We start from the raw sequence: 19819 nt of genomic DNA, 5'->3' as shown, positions 1-19819 counted from the left end.
ACTTTCACTTTCCACTTTCATGCATTGGAGAAGGAAATGGCAACCCACTCCAGTGTTCTTGCCTGGAGAATCCCAGGGACGGGGGAGCCTGGTGGGCTGCCGTCTATGGGGTCGCGCAGAGTCAGACATGACTGAAGCGACTTAGCAGCAGCAGCAGCATAGTAACTCAGAGAGAAAGGTGAAAGGAAACATGAAGGTATAAACATGTTTGGCAGAAACCAACACAATTCTGTAAAGCAATTATCCTTCAACTAACAAATAAATTAATTAACGTAATAAAGTAAAAACAAAACATTGCCTTCTAGTCATCACTGTTGCTCCAGATACTGAAGCTGTTCTGTGTAATTATGTAAGAAGATATTGTAACATTTAAAGAGATTAAATAAGTTTATCATTCAAAACAATCCATTTCATAGAAAACACATTCCAAATTAAGTCAAACTTTTTCCATGACCATAGAAAACCAGGTAGATAAATTTCAGTAATGCAACTGCTTATCAGTTAAATGTAGATTTTGAGAAATTAATGGATGCTAAAGCCACAAAGAGAATATATTAAATGAAGATTAAATCATTTCAGTAAAAAATATTTTTAAAAAATATTTAATTTTTAATCTTTCCTAGATTAACCATTGCTTTGAAGATATTTCAAATTGGAAACTCATTTAAGCATTTGGTTAGCAGCTACAATGTTTCAAGGATTTACACTACAAATCAGTGATAAATATTGCAGAAATCTGACAACAATAATCCCTGCACTTCTTGAACTCACATGTAAAATATACTAGTTAAAATAATTGCTTATAGCTTTTCATACTAGAAACATCATACATTATTGGGATCTAATTAAAATTTCAATGTTAATGAAATAGTAACATTGGAAGCAATGTGTTAATAGGTGCCCCTGAATCTATCAGAAAATATTACTGTATTTAGTGGTATATTGACTGACTCATTTCTTTTATGATAAATATTGCAAAGAAGATTTCTTTAATAATACCCTCAAAGGAAGATCATAAAGATTTTCTCTAAATTTTATTTTTAGTTAATTTCAAAGTCAACATGGAATATTCTATTAACATTAAAATCACTATAATTAATATACTTTTGGGAGTATATTAAAATAGAGACACAGGGATAAGTTCAATGAACCCTTGCAGGATTTTAGGTAGCAAATCCTGAAATTGTAATCAATTCAAAACTTTGATGCAAATTACTAAGAGTTTCGTGATTGTAACATACCTGAGAAATAAGATTGACCTTAGTTATTGAAAAATTGAGGTGTGACATCATTTCTTAAGACGTCTTATTTCTTTTATGATAAATATTACAAAGAAAGATTTCTTTAATAATAATACTCTCAAAATCATTTCTTAATTGCCTGCATGATTTGCTTCAGTCATGTCTGATTCTTTGCGACCCTATGGACCATAGCCTGCCAAGCTGTCCTGTCCATGGAATTCTCCAGGCAAGAATCCTGGAGTGGGTCTCCATGCCCTCCTCCAGGGAAATCTTCCTGACCCAGGGATTGAATCTGTGTCTCTTATACATCCTGCATTGGCAGGCAGGTTCTTTACTACTTGCGCCACCTGAGAAGCCCAATGTCACATCATCCCAATGAAACAATGACTAACATGCTTTTAAATTCGTATGCAATATTGTTTCAGGACACAAGAAACACATAGTAGGAGATTTTTCCTTCAGAAAAAGTTCATAGCATGTAAAATTCTTGATATGCTTATTTTTATCCTTTTATTTATAGTATGCTGAATTTTATATTTTTCATACTGTGATATATGAAACTCTTAGTCTGTGATTCCAAAAACAGTAATTTTATTATCTATCATATATGAGCAGTGTTCCTGAATCCATTGAGATGGCTTAGTTAAGGTATATGTATGGACAGGACTAGGTAAGGGAAACATCCAGAGACTGTCACCAGTAGGAAAGCATCATCACCCAGGAGAGAGGTGGACAGTTTACTGGAACCAGTGGAAGAGCTGAAAAGAGAGATGCAGTTGCCACCACAAGAGCAGTTCTGATGAAGAAGGAAAGGAGACAGAAATATCCCAACTGAGAGAGAGTTTCCACCCTTTAATCTCCAGCTGTTACTTCTTATTGGCCAAAATCATTCAAAGTCAGAGGGCAAGGGTGTCCAGGTAATACCTCCTATGATTTAGAAACAATGGATATGGGAGAAAATGCAGAATAACCAGCAGAAAAAGTAAAATGCTTCATCATATCCACTTCTATAAAAGGACTGATTACATTTACAGGCATTCCCCCCTTTTTTGGTTGAAAATTCAAAATATTATTTTTTCTATTGTTTTGCTTTATGTAGATGGTGAAGAAAACCATATTTGGAAATATGCAAAATGCATGTATCCATTTTTTGGGTGTACATTTCTAATTTCAAAAATGAATCTCAGAGTTCTTCACTGATATAAAGGCAAGAAAAGTTTATTAATGACTACAGTTTCAAAACACCTTTGATTAACTAGTGTCAAGTAAACTGACAGGCAAACTACTTTTCACTAATGATTCTTTTTATTGTTTCTATTACAAAATGTCTCTAATTGACAGAACATGTTTCCCAAACAATCTGTGTTATTAGATTAGAAGCCTGATGCTATTCACATCTGGGTATAGGAGCAAAATCAATTAAATTTAATAATAATGAAAATAACTTACAGTAATAAATCATGCCACTACTGTAGTGTGAGTAGGGAAATTGAACAGGGACTAAATTAGAAAATGAATTCATAAAAATATGCCAATTACTGTAACCATAATAACATTTCTGTCCTAATTCAGGCTAATGTGAACCATGTTCTGTTCAGCTCAGTTCAGTCGCTCAGTCGTGTCCGACTCTTTGCGACCCCGTGAATCGCAGCACGCCAGGCCTCCCTGTCCATCACCAACTCCCGGAGTTCACTCAGACTCACGTTCATCGAGTCAGTGATGCCATCCAGCCATCTCATCCTCTGTCGTCCCCTTCTCCTCCTGCTCCCAATCCCTCCCAGCATCAGAGTCTTTTCCAATGAGTCAACTCTTCACATGAGGTGGCTAAAGTACTGGAGTTTCAGCTTTAGCATCAGTCCTTCCAAAGAACACACAGGGCTGATCTCCTTCAGAATGGACTGCTTGGATCTCCTTGCAGTCCAAGGGACTCTCAAGAGCATACCTCAAAACAAACCCCTTTAGGATACCATTACAAACATTAGATGATTTCCAAAAACATGATTGATACAAAAATTTCATGAAAACTTAATGAAAATATCCATTTTTAAGATAACGATAACCCGATTAGATTATGTAACCCAGCTGTTGAAACTCATTCCTTTATCTGAATATTCATGGCTAACACACCTGTGATTTACTTTGCATGTGGCTTGGCACCATCTCCAAGCATACTTGGACAAATCGAGCCACATCACCACAGAAAATTGAGAGGATCAAACCTAAGTCACTGTGTTTTTTACCACACTCTCTTCCTATCCATATATGAGGTTATTACCATTGAGTTGGGTTTCCTAGGTGGCACTACTGGTAAAGAACCCACCTGCTAATACAGAAGACTAAGAGATGCAGGTTCAGTTCCTGGGTCAGAAGGATCCCCTGTAAGACAGTATGGCAACCAACTCCAGTATTCTTATTTTATTTATTTATTTATTTTTTGAAAATCCCACGGACAGAGGAGCCTGGCTGGCTACAGTCCATAGAGTCACAAAGAGCCAGACATGACTGAGTGACTTAGCATATGTGAATGCAGCATTTAATTAACTAAAATGTTGAAAATAACCTTTAAGTTAAAGACTACTCTCATTATCTATCTTATATTTTTGGTAAAGAGCTTCTGTTCCCTCCAGTCCCCAGATTTCATGGATTTGTGTTCTTTTTAAAAATTGAAAACTTAATTTAAACATATTTCCTTGTATCTTTGTGGTTTGGGCATGAAAATGAATTTATCAAGTTCTATTTATAGGCAGGACAGTGGAGGTTGGGAGAGAGAAGAGATTCTAACTATGTACTGAGGTCCGGAGTCCCCAATATCTGTAGCACATGTTTCTGGCTTTGTAAGCTGTAAGTTCCTTCTACTTGCTTGGAATTTTCCCTCAAAGCAAAGTACTAAATTAATCTTGTAGAATTCCCCATTTAATGTTAAGCAAAATATATTAGTGAGGAACTAAATTAAGGTTCTTAAATTTGTGGAGAGAGAAAACCTTATCAGAGAATTTGTTACTGGAAAAATTGCTGGTCTGAAATTGGAAATATGCTGTGTTCCTTAGAAAAGAGGCATAGAGGTGGACCCTGACAGGAGGCTTGAGACTGCAGAAATATTTGCTCATCATTAAACATAACTTCCCTGCTCACTGAGTTGTTTTCTAAGTGTGACATAAATGTGTTAATGTCCTTTCCATGGCAGGTTTCGGGAAGAAAAAAAATGGAAGAGAACATGAAAAAATAGGCATAAACAGAGAACATGAAAAAAATAGATATAGAGGAATGTCATAGGTTTATAAAAGAAATACATATGTTCTACAGTTTCTACCAGATCTAAACTAGACAGGTTCCAAATCTTTGGTATCAATTGAATTATCAATTAAGATCATTCAGAAACAAGACAGGCTTACTGGTGAATTGTTGTTTTCTTAAAAAGTAACTTCTTGCATCTTTGTTCTTGCTGAATATGAGAAATAATATAAGAATTCTTTTATAATTATATAAATATATATATGTATAATTATATATATATATGTGTGTGTGTGTGTGTATATATATATATATATATATATATATATATGTTTCTATCTCTTGTAAATTTAATGAATAAAAGCACCTGAGTACCTTATTCTCATTTTCTATGGCATAGAGGTGTTTTTTTTTTTTTTACTTGAACTAGTGGGATAAAAGTTTAAGATTAATATCTTAAACTTTCATTTTTCTTAATTTCACTCATCATATTTTATTTTCTACTCAAGGCAGCATACAGTCTACATTCTGTTTCTAAAACTCATAGCTGAGAGTGGGAAGAGGATGGATCTGGAATAATAAAGTGAGCTGGATTAGACCCCCAAACCTGGCACAGTACCAAGTCTGTGGAGGAAGATGACTCAGATTTGTCTGGTTCCTTTCAATTTGGTTTATTACCAAGTGGAATAAAAATTTGGTGCATGGAACAAACACATTAAGAGGAGGCATGCTTCACAAAAAGATGCTTCTAACTTGAGAAGTCTTAGGAGCCTGTGTGAAATGAAGAATCTACCAGATGAGAGGAAGCCAGGACTGTGGGTCCCTCCCTGTATTCTGGGACTCGATGGCGGGAGGCTGGTGGCCCTGCCTGTCTTCAGTCTCCTCAGGATACTGCCAGGCAAGGGAATTCTGGCTTGGCCACAGTCACAAATGTCCAAGTTCTTTTTTCACTGCATCACCAAGCCTACCTGAAGTTGTCATTCAGTAGTCTTCACCACATCAGTCTAAAAAGATATTTTTCTCAGGGAGAAGAGATGAGGGAGAGAGAAAGTGGGATAAGGGAGAAGCTGGTGGGTTTACATTCAGGGCAGCTCACCAAGAAGGTAACATGACCCAGAAAAAACTGTGTCAAGGATCTAAGCTGATAAGAAAAACAAATATCATGTATTAATACTTGTATGTGGAATCTAAAAAAAAAAATGGTAAAGATGAGTTTTTGAAAAGCAGAAATAGAGACACATGTAGAGAAGTAATGTATGGATAGCAAGAGGGGAAAGGAGGGTGGGACGATTTGGGAGATTAGGATTGACACATATACACTATTGATTTTGTGTATAAAATAGAAACTGATGAGAACATACTGTATAGCACAGTTCAGTTCACTTCTGTCACTCAGTCATCTCTGACTCTTTGTGATCGCATGGACTGCAGCACACCAGGCTTGCCTGACCATCACCAACTCCTAGAGTTCACTCAAACTCACATCCGTTCAGTCAGTGATGGCATCCAACCATCTCAACCTCAGTTGTCCCCTTCCCCTCCTGCCTTCAATCTTTCCCAGCATCAGGGTCTTTTCCAATGAGTCAGTTCTTCGCAACATTTGACCAAAGTGTTGGAGTTTCAGCTTCAACATAATAAATAATTCAGGACAGATTTCATTCAGGATGGACTGGTTGAAACTGTTTGCAGTCCAAGGGACTCTCAAGAGTCTTCTCCAACACCACAATTCAAAAGCATCAATTCTTCAGCGCTCAGCTTTCTTTATAGTCCAACTCTCACATCCATACATGACTACTGGAAAAAACATAGCTTTGACAAGATAGACCTTTGTTGACAAAATAATGTCTCTGCATTTTAATATACTGTCTAGTTTGGTCATAGCTTTTCTTCCAAGGAGCAAGCGTCTTTTAATTTCATGGCTGCAGTCATCAGCTGCAGTGATTTTGGAGACCAAGAAAATAAAGTCTGTCACTGTTTCCATTGTTTCCCCCATCTATTTGCCATGAAGTGATGGGACCAGAGGTCATGATCTTAGTTTTCTGAATGTTGAGATTTTTTTTTAAGTTTTTTTTTTCTTCACTTTATTTATTTATTTTTGAAGGCTGATTACTTTACAATATTGTATTGGTTTTGTCATACATTGACATGAATCCACCACGGGTGTACATGTGTTCCCCATCCTGAATCCCCCTCCCACCTTCCTCCCTATCCCATCCCTCTGGGTCATCCCAGTGCACCAACCCCAAGCACCCTGTATCATGCATCAAACCTGGACTGGCAATCTGTTTCACATATGATAATATACATGTTTCAATGCCATTCTCCCAAACCATCCCACCCTCGACCTTTCCCACAGAGTCCAAAAGACTGTTCTATACATCTGTGTCTCTTTTGCTGTCTCGCATACAGGGTTATTGTTACTATCTTTCTAAATTCAATATATATGCATTAGTATACTGTATTGGTGTGTTTTTCTTTCTGGCTTACTTCACTCTGTATAATAGGCTCCAGTTTCATCCACCTCATTAGAACTGACTCAAATGTATTCTTTTAATGGCTGAATAATACTCGATTGTGTTTATGTACCACAGATTTCTTATCCATTCGTCTGCTGATGGACATCTGGGTTGCTTCCATGTCCTGGCTATTATAAACACTGCTGCAATGAACATTGAGGTACACGTGTCCCTTTCTATTCTGGTTTCCTCGGTGTGTATGACCAGCAGTGGGATTGCTGGTTCATATGGCAGTTCTATTTCCAGTTTTTTAAGGAATCTCCACACTGTTCTCCATAGTGGCTGTACTAGTTTACATTCCCACCAACAGTGTAAGAGGGTTCCCTTTTCTCTACACCCTCTCCAGCATTTATTGCTTGTAGACTTTTGGATAGCAGCCATTCTGACTGGCATGAAATGGTACCTCATTGTGGTTTTGATTTGCATTTCTCTAATAATGAGTGATGTTGAACATCTTTTCATGTGTTTGTTAGCCATCTGTATGGAGAAGGCACTGGTGACACACTCCAGTACTCTTGCCTGGAAAATCCCATGGGAAGAGGAGCCTGGTAGGCTGCAGTCCATGGAGTCACTAAGAGTCGGACACAACTGAGCGATTTCACTTTCACTTTTCACTTTCATGCATTGGAGAAGGAAATGGCAACCCACTCCAGTGTTCTTGCCTGCAGAATCCCAGGGACAGGGAGCCTGGTTGGGCTGCCATCTATGGGGTCACACAGAGTCGGACACGACTGAAGTGACTCAGCTTAGCTTATTCCTAAGTATTTTATTCTTTTCATTGCAATAGTGGTTAAGCCAGTTTTTTCACTCTCCTATTTCACTTTCATCAAGAGGCTCTTTAGTTTCTCTTCACTTTCTGCCATAAGGGTGGTGTCATCTGCATATCTGAGGTTATTGATATTTCTCCCAGCAATCCTGATTCCAGCTTGTGCTCTATCCAGCCTGGCATTTCCCATGATGTACTCTGCATTTAAGCTTAATAAGTAGGGTGACCATATACAGCCTTGACATACTCCTTTCCCAATTTGGAACCAGTCTGTTCCATGTTTGGTTCTAACTGTTGCTTCTTGACCTGCATACAGATTTCTCAGAAGGCAGGTAAAGTGGTCTGGTATTCCCATCTCTTTAAGAATTTTCCAGTTTGTTGTGATCCACAGAGTCAAAGGCTAGTCAATAAAGCAGAATTTGATGTATAGTAAATTCTACTTAATGCTCTGTGGTGATCTAAAATGGGAAGGAAGTCCAAAAAAGAGGAGCTATATGTTTACATATGGCTGATTCATTTTGCTGTACAGCAGACACTAACACAACATTCCAAAATGAATATTCTCCAATAAAAATAAAAAAAAAAAAGAAGAATCTAACCTCATGGAAACAAAGAGCCAGTGTTTCAAGAGCAGCAAGAATTGTCTGCATCTGCACTCTCTATGTTGGCTGCTGGAGTCTCTGTACAGGGTGATATGAAGGTACCAGGAAACCCAGCCTAGGCACTGTGTGGGGTAGACCTGAGTTACATCACAGAAGCCAATGGCAGGTAGAAGAGATGGTCATGAACAATAGATGTTAATTTATTTTTTATCTGCCTGACAGAATAGGTGCTCAAACTCTAAACTTAAGTACCAAAATAAAATATTTTTTAAATACTTGAATTTGTGAACTGATGGAATTAAGTTTTGACCTTGAGAATAAGCCTTTTCTTGAACTTATTCCTTTTCCTTTTCCCCTCATTGGCTTTTCAAGTTGCTTCCATTTGATCTTGCAATCCAGAGTCCATGCTGCTACACAAGGTGTGTTGTTGACAACACGGTTATATAAGCACAGCTTTTGGTCTGTGTTCAGACCCAGGATACAAACGTGCATACAGTGTGCTCATTTCTTACCATTAATAAAACCTGAAGCAATGTATATTTATCTTTTTGTTTCTTTTGTGAAATCACATTTGACCATCTTCTAAATTTTCTTAGATAAATATATATTTTGGTGCTGTACATATTGGATTATTTAAAAATATTTCCATTAGGATAATACTAATTTGTTTAAAGAATGAGTTGAAGTATATAAATTGGAGCATTAGGCCTTTTCAGTTATATTGTACCATAGAAGAACTTTTGTTTTTGGGTTGTAACTTTTTATTAGCAAGAACATAATTGTGTAAATGTCATCTTAAAAATACATTGCATGCATGAATGTCAAGCCTGTATTATTTTTTCCATATAGAAGAAAGTCTCATAAGAATTATCTTCATTATAGTTTCTCCAAGACAACTTGCAGCTGTCTGTGTGGACTCTTAAGAAATCTTCAAACTGAACATAAATTATTTGAAATACTTTAGGAGATCCAACCAGTCCATTCTGAAGGAGATTAGCCCTGGGATTTCTTTGGAAGGAATGATGCTAAAGCTGAAACTCCAGTACTTTGGCAACCTCATGCAAAGAGTTGACTCATTGGAAAAGACTCTGCTGCTGGGAGGGATTGGGGGCAGGAGGAGAAGGGGACGACAGAGGATGAGATGGCTGGATGGCATCACTGACTCGATGGACGTGAGTATGAGTGAACTCCGGGAGGTGGTGATGGACAGGGAGGCCTGGCGTCCTGCGATTCATGGGGTCGCAAAGAGTCGGACACGACTGAGCGACTGATCTGATCTGATCTGATACTGTGAAATCCTTGCCTTGACTGAAGCAATTGCTTTTTAAGCTAGTTGGATATAGTTACTCCTTAAGACCAGTATAATAACTCTTAAAAAATTGATCTATGCTTTTAAGTAGATATAAACAAATATGTATATATGTTGTGTGTGTGTGTGTTTACAGAAAATATTTCAGGATGATGCCAGGAATTTATAATTTCTTTAATGTTTAATATATCATAAAATTATTATATACCTACATGATCAAAATAATATTTTTAATATTCTCCTAATGAACCAAATACAATACTATATATAGTTTGAGTGCTTGGAACTCAAAAAATAAATGTGAGATCTCAGTGGTAAAAGGCTTCAGATTTTTCTTTACTATAAAATTAGTAAACTGTTTTATATAAATATAAAATTAAAATAATTAGATTCACTGGATTAATAGGAAAATATCTATACATTTTAAAGATGAATAAAGAAAAACCTGTGCAAATTAAATAGTCTGAAATGGAAGTCTCACACAATGTGTAGATAGTTCTATACAGAATAAACTTTGAAAATTGTCATTGATGAGTGGTAATTTATGATCAGCAATAATTCTTGATCAGAGATTGATTGATCATTGCTAATTTCTCTTGGGAAGAACAGAGTGGCTATGCATTTAACCAAGGATGTATGTGTGTGTGTGTGTGTGTTCTTGGGTATGTTTGTGTGTCTAAATTTCCTATTTTGCATTTTTCCAGGATGGTTCTATTTTAAAATATTACCTCCCTTTATGCCCACAAGTTTATTCATATTTGTCAACCAATTTGTCTCAATTTTTAGTTTAGAAAAATAGTCATCACAGGCATCCAATCTCTAGGTAAATTTTGAGCCATCCTCTCTCCTAATATCAGACATCTGGTTAACACCTAGCATACAAATTAGCTGGAAGACATTCCCAAAGTGAAGCCTGTCACAGCACAGATGCAGAAGGTCAGATAAACATTTGATGTTTGGGTCAGGGGCACGTGCTGTGTGCCAGGGAGCAGAGAATCAATCATGATGTCAGAAACAGGAATCTGGATCTAATCCAAACCACGGAGAGCTCATAGAATACCACAGGGAGACAGGGCTCAGGAAGATTTTACTCTTATACCACACAATTTATCTGTGTTTCGGTTTTAAAAAAGAACACTTTAAGCAACAGGCTTCAAAGTAGCACAATAGCAATGCAGGTCTTTTGTCACTTTGAAAAGTCACCTTATTTAACAAAAAACACAAATTTGTAGGTAAACAAAGCCCACCTATGATAAAGCTTGTGAGGCATTTAGGGAAGAAGAAAGTGCATGAAAATTAGAAAAAGTTGGAAAATAAAGGTCTTTTACTCTTGGCATTTAGGATATGTGGAGCAATGTGTGATGCTGTATTAGTTTCCAAAGTGCCTTTTGTTGCCATCCTCTGTTATGGTGTGTGTATCCTCCAATATATATCATGCATCACAGAGGAAATTATTGGTGGAAAAGTAGAGACAAACAAATAGGACATAATATTCTAATACCTTGGAAAATTATGTCCAGGTCTGTATGGAGCATCTCAGAAAAGAGGCTTCATTCCAAACTTAAAATTTACTCTGAATCCCTCCCTACAAGAATGCTCCTAGCCATTAAGAAACTTTTCAGTTTTTGTTAAGTTTTACAGCACATTTACAGATGGTAAATAATTGTCAGTGGATCTTTAAAAATTACAAAGGTTTATTTCTCCAAGCTTCTTCCTAAGAGACATAGCAGTGCTATCAAGGCAACTATCAAATTTAAAGAAAAAGTTAGAATCATCTTTACATAAGTTTTGCAGGCAAGAAATAAGCTGCGTAGTGGATATATATGAAATGCTACCCACCAAAAAGGTCTTAAAAACTGGAGATAGTTTTTAAGTTTTAAACACACACTGCCCTTTGTTCCATAACCAAGCTCTAGTGCTGAGTTGGAAGCATAAACTAATTAGAAAAAAAATGGCCTGAAATAATATAAAGTCACAATCTTTCCTCAGAACCAGAGTCACTGAAACTTAGCACATTGTGTTCACTGTGGGATGCTTGCATGAAACTGACTTGCAAAATTTCTCAGATGGAAATAAAACACACATTGCTTTAAATATCAGTAGGACTAAACAGTTTCTTTAGATTTTAAATGAACATATTATGTACACCTAAAGACCAGATGTGTAAATATTTAATGTTCCTGTCAACTAGATTGAAGAAGAGCTAAGGTGACTACTCTGTTGTAAATGTATCGGGGTTTTTTTTTTTTTTTTTTTAATATTTTTCACAAAACTGGTAGACAATCTTTCATTTGTTTGCAGTATATCCTAATGAATGCTCCAATAATATAAGTAGGAAAGGATGCCAAGTCTTAATGTGCTGATGTCAAGTCCACAACCCAGGACCATATCTCAGACAAGAGCTTTTATATGAAGATGTGATTTACTGATGAGAAATTGATTGTCTATTATAAATTAAAAAACTGTTTCAATACATCATTAAATAAACTCAAATAATGTACATGAGAATTCCTTTAATAATAGCTTTCATTTTATAAAGAGCATTTTTACTACAAAACTGGTTTTGAATAAAATGGATTTAAATATCAATATATCTTCCAATAATGCTAGATAGTAGATTGATGTGAGAAGTACTCAAACAAAGATTGTTTATAATGAAATCATCGTAGGTAGAAAACTAGTACTATAAATTGTTTGCCAAAGAAAGGTAGATTACCAAGTACCCTACACTTGCATATTTGGTTTGATTTTCCCCATTTTCCTCATAGAAATCCTCTGAAGTACAAATTAGAATTGATGTTTCACAAATTTTAGGTTATGGGTCCATAACCTGCAGAGTCTCTTGTAGAATCCACTCAAATGACTGAAATAGGATACACTGAATGGTTTAACAGCAAATGCCTCAGTTAGTGATAAAAAGTACATGTAGCCTACACATAATTTAAGACTCTTAATAACATTTGTAAATGCAGATACTTTCTCGTGTCTGTTTATCATGGATGACCAGTCCCAACCAATTAGTTTTGTACTTCAATATTTTAAATTGATTCTATGTCCTACAGCTGCTTATTCCAGGCACTTTATTCTTCTGACAATTCCTTGAATCTGCCAAGCCTGTTTCTCTGCCCACATTGTTCTTTCTGCCTAGGACACTGTTTCACCCAAGGGGTTTACACACAATTACTCACCAGCAGCATAACAAAGGGCCCACTCATCCCCTCATTCTGCTTGAGTTGTCTTTTATATTCTACCAATCACTTCCTAATGTCTCCCCTAACAATTACATATATTTGTTTATGTATTCAAAGTCTGCTCATTTCTCTCTAAAATATGTTTACCACTATTTTGAGGAAGAGATCGTTTCTCTCAGTTTGGGATCAGAGATTGTCATGGATTTTAAGCACCCAGATGGTATGACAGTGCCAGTTATGCTGCCTTGTCGGAGTTTGCTGGTTATGACAGGAGAATCTAGATACCTTTGGACCCATGGAATCACACCCAGAAAATGTGATACTGTTCAAGCATCCAAAGGTCACAAAAGTGGAATTATCACCAGTGATGTTGAAGACTTGACTTTAAACAAGAGGGGAATACGGACATCATTTATGTTTAGAAAAGTGAAACAAACACCTTGTAATTGTAGTTACCCTTTGGCCTGTGATAGCCAGATGAAGGATACTCCTGCATCATTTCCAGAGAGTAATAAAGAAGCCTAGAGCTTCTTTATTACAACTGGAGCTAGATTATGTCCATCGGGTTTATGAAGAAATTGCTAGGAACTTCAGCAGCATGAGACACACCCCTTGGCCACATATGGTAGAGTTTTTGAAAGCTTTGCCAAGTGGTTCATTAGTTGCTGATATTGGATGTGGAATGGAAAGTATCTTGGCATCAATAAGGAGTTACATATGATTAGCTGTGATCATAGCCAAAACCTTGTGGACATTTGTAGAGATAGGCAGTATCAGGCCTTTGTCTGTGATGCTTTGGCTGTACCAATTCACAGTGGATCTTGTGATGCTTGCATTTCCATTGCTGTTATTCACCATTTTGCTACAGCAGAGCATAGAGTGGCAGCTCTCCAAGAACTTGTTTGACTCCTAAGACCTGATGGGAAGGCACTCATCTATGTTTGGGCTATGGAGCAAGAATATAATAAGAAGAAGTCCAAGTATCTTAGAGAAAACAGAACTAGCCAAAGCATGAAAGAGGAAATCAGCAATGATACATCAGTGCAAGAGTTGCTTGTGAAGCAGTTGCCTAATGTAGGCAATCAAGACTCAGCACATTCTGTCTCCTCCATAAATGACTTTCAAGATGGAGGATGTAATTCAAGGAATGTTGCTAATTCCAAGTTGCCTATTCATACTAACAGGACTTCTTTTCATTCTCAAGACTTACTGGTTCCCTGGCACTTTAAGGGAAATCCTGGTAAGGACAAGCATGTTGAGCCATTAGGTCCATTAGGATCCCGTGACCCAGGTCCTGTGTTTCATCGTTATTACCATGTGTTTTGTGAGGGAGAATTGGAAGCTGCCTGCCAGACTTTGAGTAATATTAGCATACTACAAAGTTACTATGATCAGGGGAACTGGTGTGTAATTCTTCAAAAGGTCTGATTATCTCTATGAACATATTATATATAGGGAAGAAGTGCTCAACGTTTTTTTAAAAAGTGATATTAAATTACCTATATTTTTTAATTAAAGAGAAAATGTGTGGAAAAGTATCAAAGGAGAGTGCCTGGGAGAAATTTGAAAATAGAGACTAGTTAGGATATATTCAGTCTACTACTATTACTGACATCACTTAATCCATGATGGAGGAACAGGGATGGTTTTTAAAAGTAACTGAAGTAGTTTGTGAAATATTTGGGACCTTAAGGTAAGAGTACAGCATTTTGAAGATAAACTTTTGTTATAAAGTGTCGCTAAATGAACTAAATTATGTAGAATCTTAATGAAGTAATCACATAACATTTTATCAATAATAAAATATTCCTGTTCAGTAGAAAATTGTCTGAAATTTTATCTGTGATTGTTAGCTCTGTAAAATCACAGATGATAACCACTCTGTCACTGCACTTTACTAGCACAGGGCTTGACACATCATAGGTACTTAGTAAAATTTTAGTCAGTTGGATAGTACCCATACATTAAGGTAGGGGTTTTCATCCAATAAAAACTTACTGAACTATACAATATACCAGTCACTATTTTAAGTTCTGGGAGGTGAACAGTGAACAAGAAAAATATAAAGTTGATGCCCTTGTTGAGCTTATATTCTAGAAGGAAAGACAGACAATAAACAATGCAGGACACGGGTTTGATCCCTGGATCAGGAAAATCCCCTGGAGAAGGGAATGACAACCCACTTCAGTATTCTTGCCTAGAAAATTCCATGGACAGAGGAGCCTGGTGGGCTGTGTAGTCCATGGGGTCACAAAGAGTCGGACACGACTGAGTGACTTCATAGTCATATTCCCTGAACCTAGAACTCTCTGGTTCATAGGGACAGCACAAAAACGTGTTTTAATGAATGAGTGAATTTCAATGGCTGTTTCTTAGTGTTCATGTTGCTGATGGCGACTAAATGCCCTTTAAACTTCTCCACATTAAGAAAAGGGAACCCTCCTACACTATTGGTCGGAATGTAAATTGATGAAGCCACTACGGAGAACAGTATGGAGGTCCCTCAAAACGCTGCAAAAGAACTACCATATGATCCAGCAATCCCACTCCTGGGCATATATCTGGACAAAACTAATTTAAAATGATACATGTATTTCAGAGTTCATTGTAGCATTATTTACAACAACCAAGACATGGAAGCAAAGTAAATGCCCATTGATAGGTGAATGGATAAAAGAAAATATAGTACATATATACTGAATACTATTCAGCCATAAAAAAAGAAAGAAAGAATGCCATTTGCAGCAACATGGATGGACCTAGGGATTATCATACTAAGTGGAATAAGTCAAAAAGAGAATGAAAAATATCATATGATTTCACTTATTATATTGTGGAATCTAAACTATGATACAAATGAACTCATCTACCAAGCAGAAACAGACTCACAGATCTAGAGGACAGACTTACAGTTGCCAAGGGGGAGAAGAATAGGGGAGGGGTGGATTGAAAGTTTGAAATTAGTGGATGGAACAAGAAGAACTAGAATATATAGAATGGATAAACAAGAAGGTCCTACTGTATGGCACAAGGAACTATAGTCAATATCCTATGACAAACCATAATGGAAAAGAATATGAAAAAGATATATATATCTGAATCACTTTGTTGTACAGAAGAAATGAACATAACATTGTAAATCAACTATACATGAACCAAAAAATAAATTTCTCCACATAATGGGGAAATGTTTCTTTCCCTAGAGAGTGAATTAAAATTGTCCCATGATAGTTTTTGGGAGGGTGAAGTAGGCATTTTCACGCTTTTAAGAAAATCAACTCCTCAGTAGTCAGAAACTGCCCAGTCTACTAGTTCTAGCTGAAAAGTTAATTTGCCAATCTCTTTGCTTTTTTTTTTTTTGTATCTCCACTTTTTTTCAGACTACATATAATATAAAATAATAAAGTTTTGCTATTTAGATCAGTGATAAAGCCATCTAGTCCTTAAAACAGAAAAGAAGTTAAATGAACCAGTAACTAAAACTTTAGGCATTGCTATCCATCCACAAAAAGATAGTAATAAACTCACATTCCCTGTCTGTAACATGAAGAGGAGGGTGGTATACTTTGATCTATCTCAACAAGGCATTTTGTAATTACAAACATATGAAACAGTTCTTTCTTTTTTATTTTTTTGAGCAAATAAATTGTCCCCTTTATTGAGTCTTTCAAGTAGATGATTTAATTTTTTTTAATTGAAGTCTATTCGTTTTACAACATTGGGTTAATTTCTACTGTATAGCAGCATGAGTCCTTTATACCTTTTTTACATTCTTTTCCATTATGGTTTATCACAGGATATTGAATAGAGTTCCCTATAGTTCCCTATACTATGCTGCTGCTGCTGCTGCTGCTAAGTCGCTTCAGTCGTGTCTGACTCTGTGTGACCCCATAGACGGCAGCCCACCAGGCTCCTCTGTCCCTGGGATTCTCCAGGCAAGAATGGGTTGCCATTTCCATCTCCAATGCATGAAAGTGAAAAGTGAAAGTGAAGTCATTTAGTCATGTCCAACTCTTAGCGACCCCATGGACTGCAGCCTACCAGGCTGCCCCGTCCACAGGATTTTCCAGGCAAGAGTACTGGAGTGGGCTGCCATTGCCTTCTCCACTATACTATGCAGTAGGGCCTTATTGTTAGTCCATCCTATATATAATAGTTTGCATGTTCTAACCCCAAACTCCCATTCCATTCCTCCCTCAACTTGGTAAGCACAAGTCTGTTCTCTATGCCCAGTCAGTCTTGAAACAGTTCATTTTATTTTATTTTTTTAATCAAACATCTGGTGAGAGGAGGTACGCCATGTCCAAGGTCAAGGGTGGCGGCCAGGAGGAGCTACCCCTCGTCTGAGGTCAGGGGTAGTGGCTGGGAATGCTAGGCTGCGACAGCGCAGGAGCAACCTGGAGGAGCTACTCCACACCCGAGGCCAGGGGCGGTGGCCAAGAGGAGCTACCCTTCGCCCGAAGCCATGGGCAATGGCCAGGAGGAGCAACCCCATATCCAAGGAGCAGTGGCTGCAAGGGCGCAGGAGGGCCTCGAGGAGCTATTCCACGTTCAAGGTCAGGAGGGGCGGCAGAAAGGAGATACTCCTCATCCAAGGTAAGGAGCAGTGGCTGAGCTTTGCTGGAGCAGCTGTGAAGAGATACCCCACATCCAAGGTAAGAGAAACCCAAGTAATATGGCAGATGTTGCAAGAGGGCATCAGAGGGCAGACACACTGAAACCATAATCACAGAAAACTAGTCAATCTAATCACACAAGTACCACAGCCTTGTCTAACTCAATGAAACTAAGCCATGCCCGTGGGGCTACCCAAGACAGACAGGTCATGGTGGAGAGGTCTGACAGAATGTGGTCCACTAGAGAAGGGAATGGCAAACCACTTCAGTATTCTTGCCTTGAGAACCCCATGAACATATGAAAAGGCAAAATGATAGGATACTGAAAGAGGAGCTCCCCAGGTTGGTAGGTCCCCAATATGCTACTGGAGATCAGGGAAGAAATAACTCCAGAAAGAATGAAGGGATAGAGCCAAAGCAAAAACAATACCCAGCTGTGGATGTGACTGGTGATAGAAGCAAGGTCCAATGCTATAAAGAGCAATATTGCATAGGAACCTGGAATGTTAGGTCCATGAATCAAGGCAAATTGGAAGTGGTCAAACAGGAGATGGCAAGAGTGAACATTGACATTCTAGGAATCAGTGAACTAAAATGGACTGGAATGGGTGAATTTATCTCAGATGACCATTATATCTACTACTGTGGGTAGGAATCCCTTAGAAGAAATGGAGTAGCCATCATGGTCAACAAGAGTCTGAAATGTAGTACTTGGATGCAATCTCAAAAACGACAGAATGATCTCTGTTTGTTTCCAAGGCAAACCATTCAATATCACAGTAATCCAAGTCTATGCCCCAACCAGTAACGCTGAAGAAGCTGAAGTTGAATGGTTCTATGAAGACTTACAAGACCTTACAGAACTAACACCCCAAAAAGATGTCCTTTTCATTATAGGGGACTGGAATGCAAAAGTAAGAAGTCAAGAAACACCTGGAGTAACAGGAAAATTTGGCCTTGGACTATGGAGTGAAGCAGGGCAAAGACTAACAGAGTTTTGCCAAGAAAATGCATTGGTCATAACACCCTCTTCCAACAACACAAGAGAAGACTCTACACATGGACATCACCAGATGGTCAACACTGAAATCAGATTGATTATATTCTTTGCAGCCAAAGATGGAGAAGCTCTATACAGTCAGCAAAAACAAGACTGGGAGGTGACTGTGGCTCAGATCATGAGCTCCTTATTGTCAAATTCAGACTTAAATTGAAGAAAGTAGGGAAAACCACTAGACCATTAAGGTATGACCTAAATCAAATCCCTTATGATTATACCGTGAAAGTGAGAAATAGATTTAAGGGACTAGATCTGATAGATACAGTGCCTGATGAACTATGGATGGAGGTTCTTGACATTGTACAGGAGACAGGGTTCAAGACCATCCCTATGGAAAAGAAATGCAAAAAAGCAAAATGGCTGTCTGGAGAGGCTTTACAAATAACTGTGTAATGAAGAGAAGTAAAAAGCAAAGGAAAAAAGGAAAGATATAAGTATCTGAATGCAGAGTTCCAAAGAATAGCAAGAAGAGATAAGAAAGCCTTCTTCAGTGATCAATGCAAAGAAATAAAGGAAAACAACAGAATGGGAAGGACTAGATATCTCTTCAATAAAATTAGAGATACCAAGGGAACATTTCATTCAAAGAAAGGATAGAAATGGTATGGATCTAACAGAAGTAAAAGATATTAAGAAGAGGTGGCAAGAAGAAGAACTGTACAAAATAGATCTTTATGACCAAGATAATAACAATGGTATGATCACTCACCTAGAGCCAGACATCCTGGAATGTGAAGTCAAGTGGGCCTTGGAAAGCATCACTATAAACAAAGCTAGTGGAGGTGGTGGAATTCCAGTTAAGCTATTTCAAATCCTGAAAGGTGATGCTGTGAAAGTGCTGCCCTCAATATGCCACCAAATTTGGAAAACTCAACAATGGCCACAGGACTGGAAAAGGTCAGTTTTCATTCCAATCCCAAAGAAAGGCAATGCCAAAGAATGCTCAAACTACCGCACAATTGCACTTATCTCACATGCTAGTAAAGTAATGCTTAAAATTCTCCAAGCCAGGCTTCAGTAGTATGTGAACCGTGAACTTCCAGATGTTCAAGCTGGTTTTAGAAAAGGCAGAGGAACCAGAGATCAAATTGCCAACATCCGCTGGATCATTGAAAAAGCAAGAGAGTTCCAGAAAAAAAACATCTATTTCTGCTCTATTGACTATGCCAAAGCCTTTGACTGTGTGGATCACAGTAAACTGTGGAAAATTCTGAAAGTGATGGGAATACCAGACCACCTGAGAAACCTGTATGCAGGTCAGGAAGCAACAGTTAGAACCGGGCATGG

At 37.6% G+C, this 19819-nt stretch overlaps 1 pseudogene; it reads left to right on the top strand.

Annotated features, from left to right (window-relative positions):
• Positions 1-12961: 12961 nt before the first annotated feature.
• Positions 12962-14429, top strand: LOC113882275 (annotated as a pseudogene).
• Positions 14430-19819: the final 5390 nt, after the last annotated feature.

Source organism: Bos indicus x Bos taurus, chromosome 23, assembly GCF_003369695.1.
Source record: "Bos indicus x Bos taurus breed Angus x Brahman F1 hybrid chromosome 23, Bos_hybrid_MaternalHap_v2.0, whole genome shotgun sequence".
Taxonomy (NCBI): Eukaryota; Metazoa; Chordata; class Mammalia; order Artiodactyla; family Bovidae; genus Bos; species Bos indicus x Bos taurus.
The sequence above is the reverse complement of the archived record's forward strand: the minus strand, read 5'-3'. Positions and strand labels throughout refer to the sequence as shown.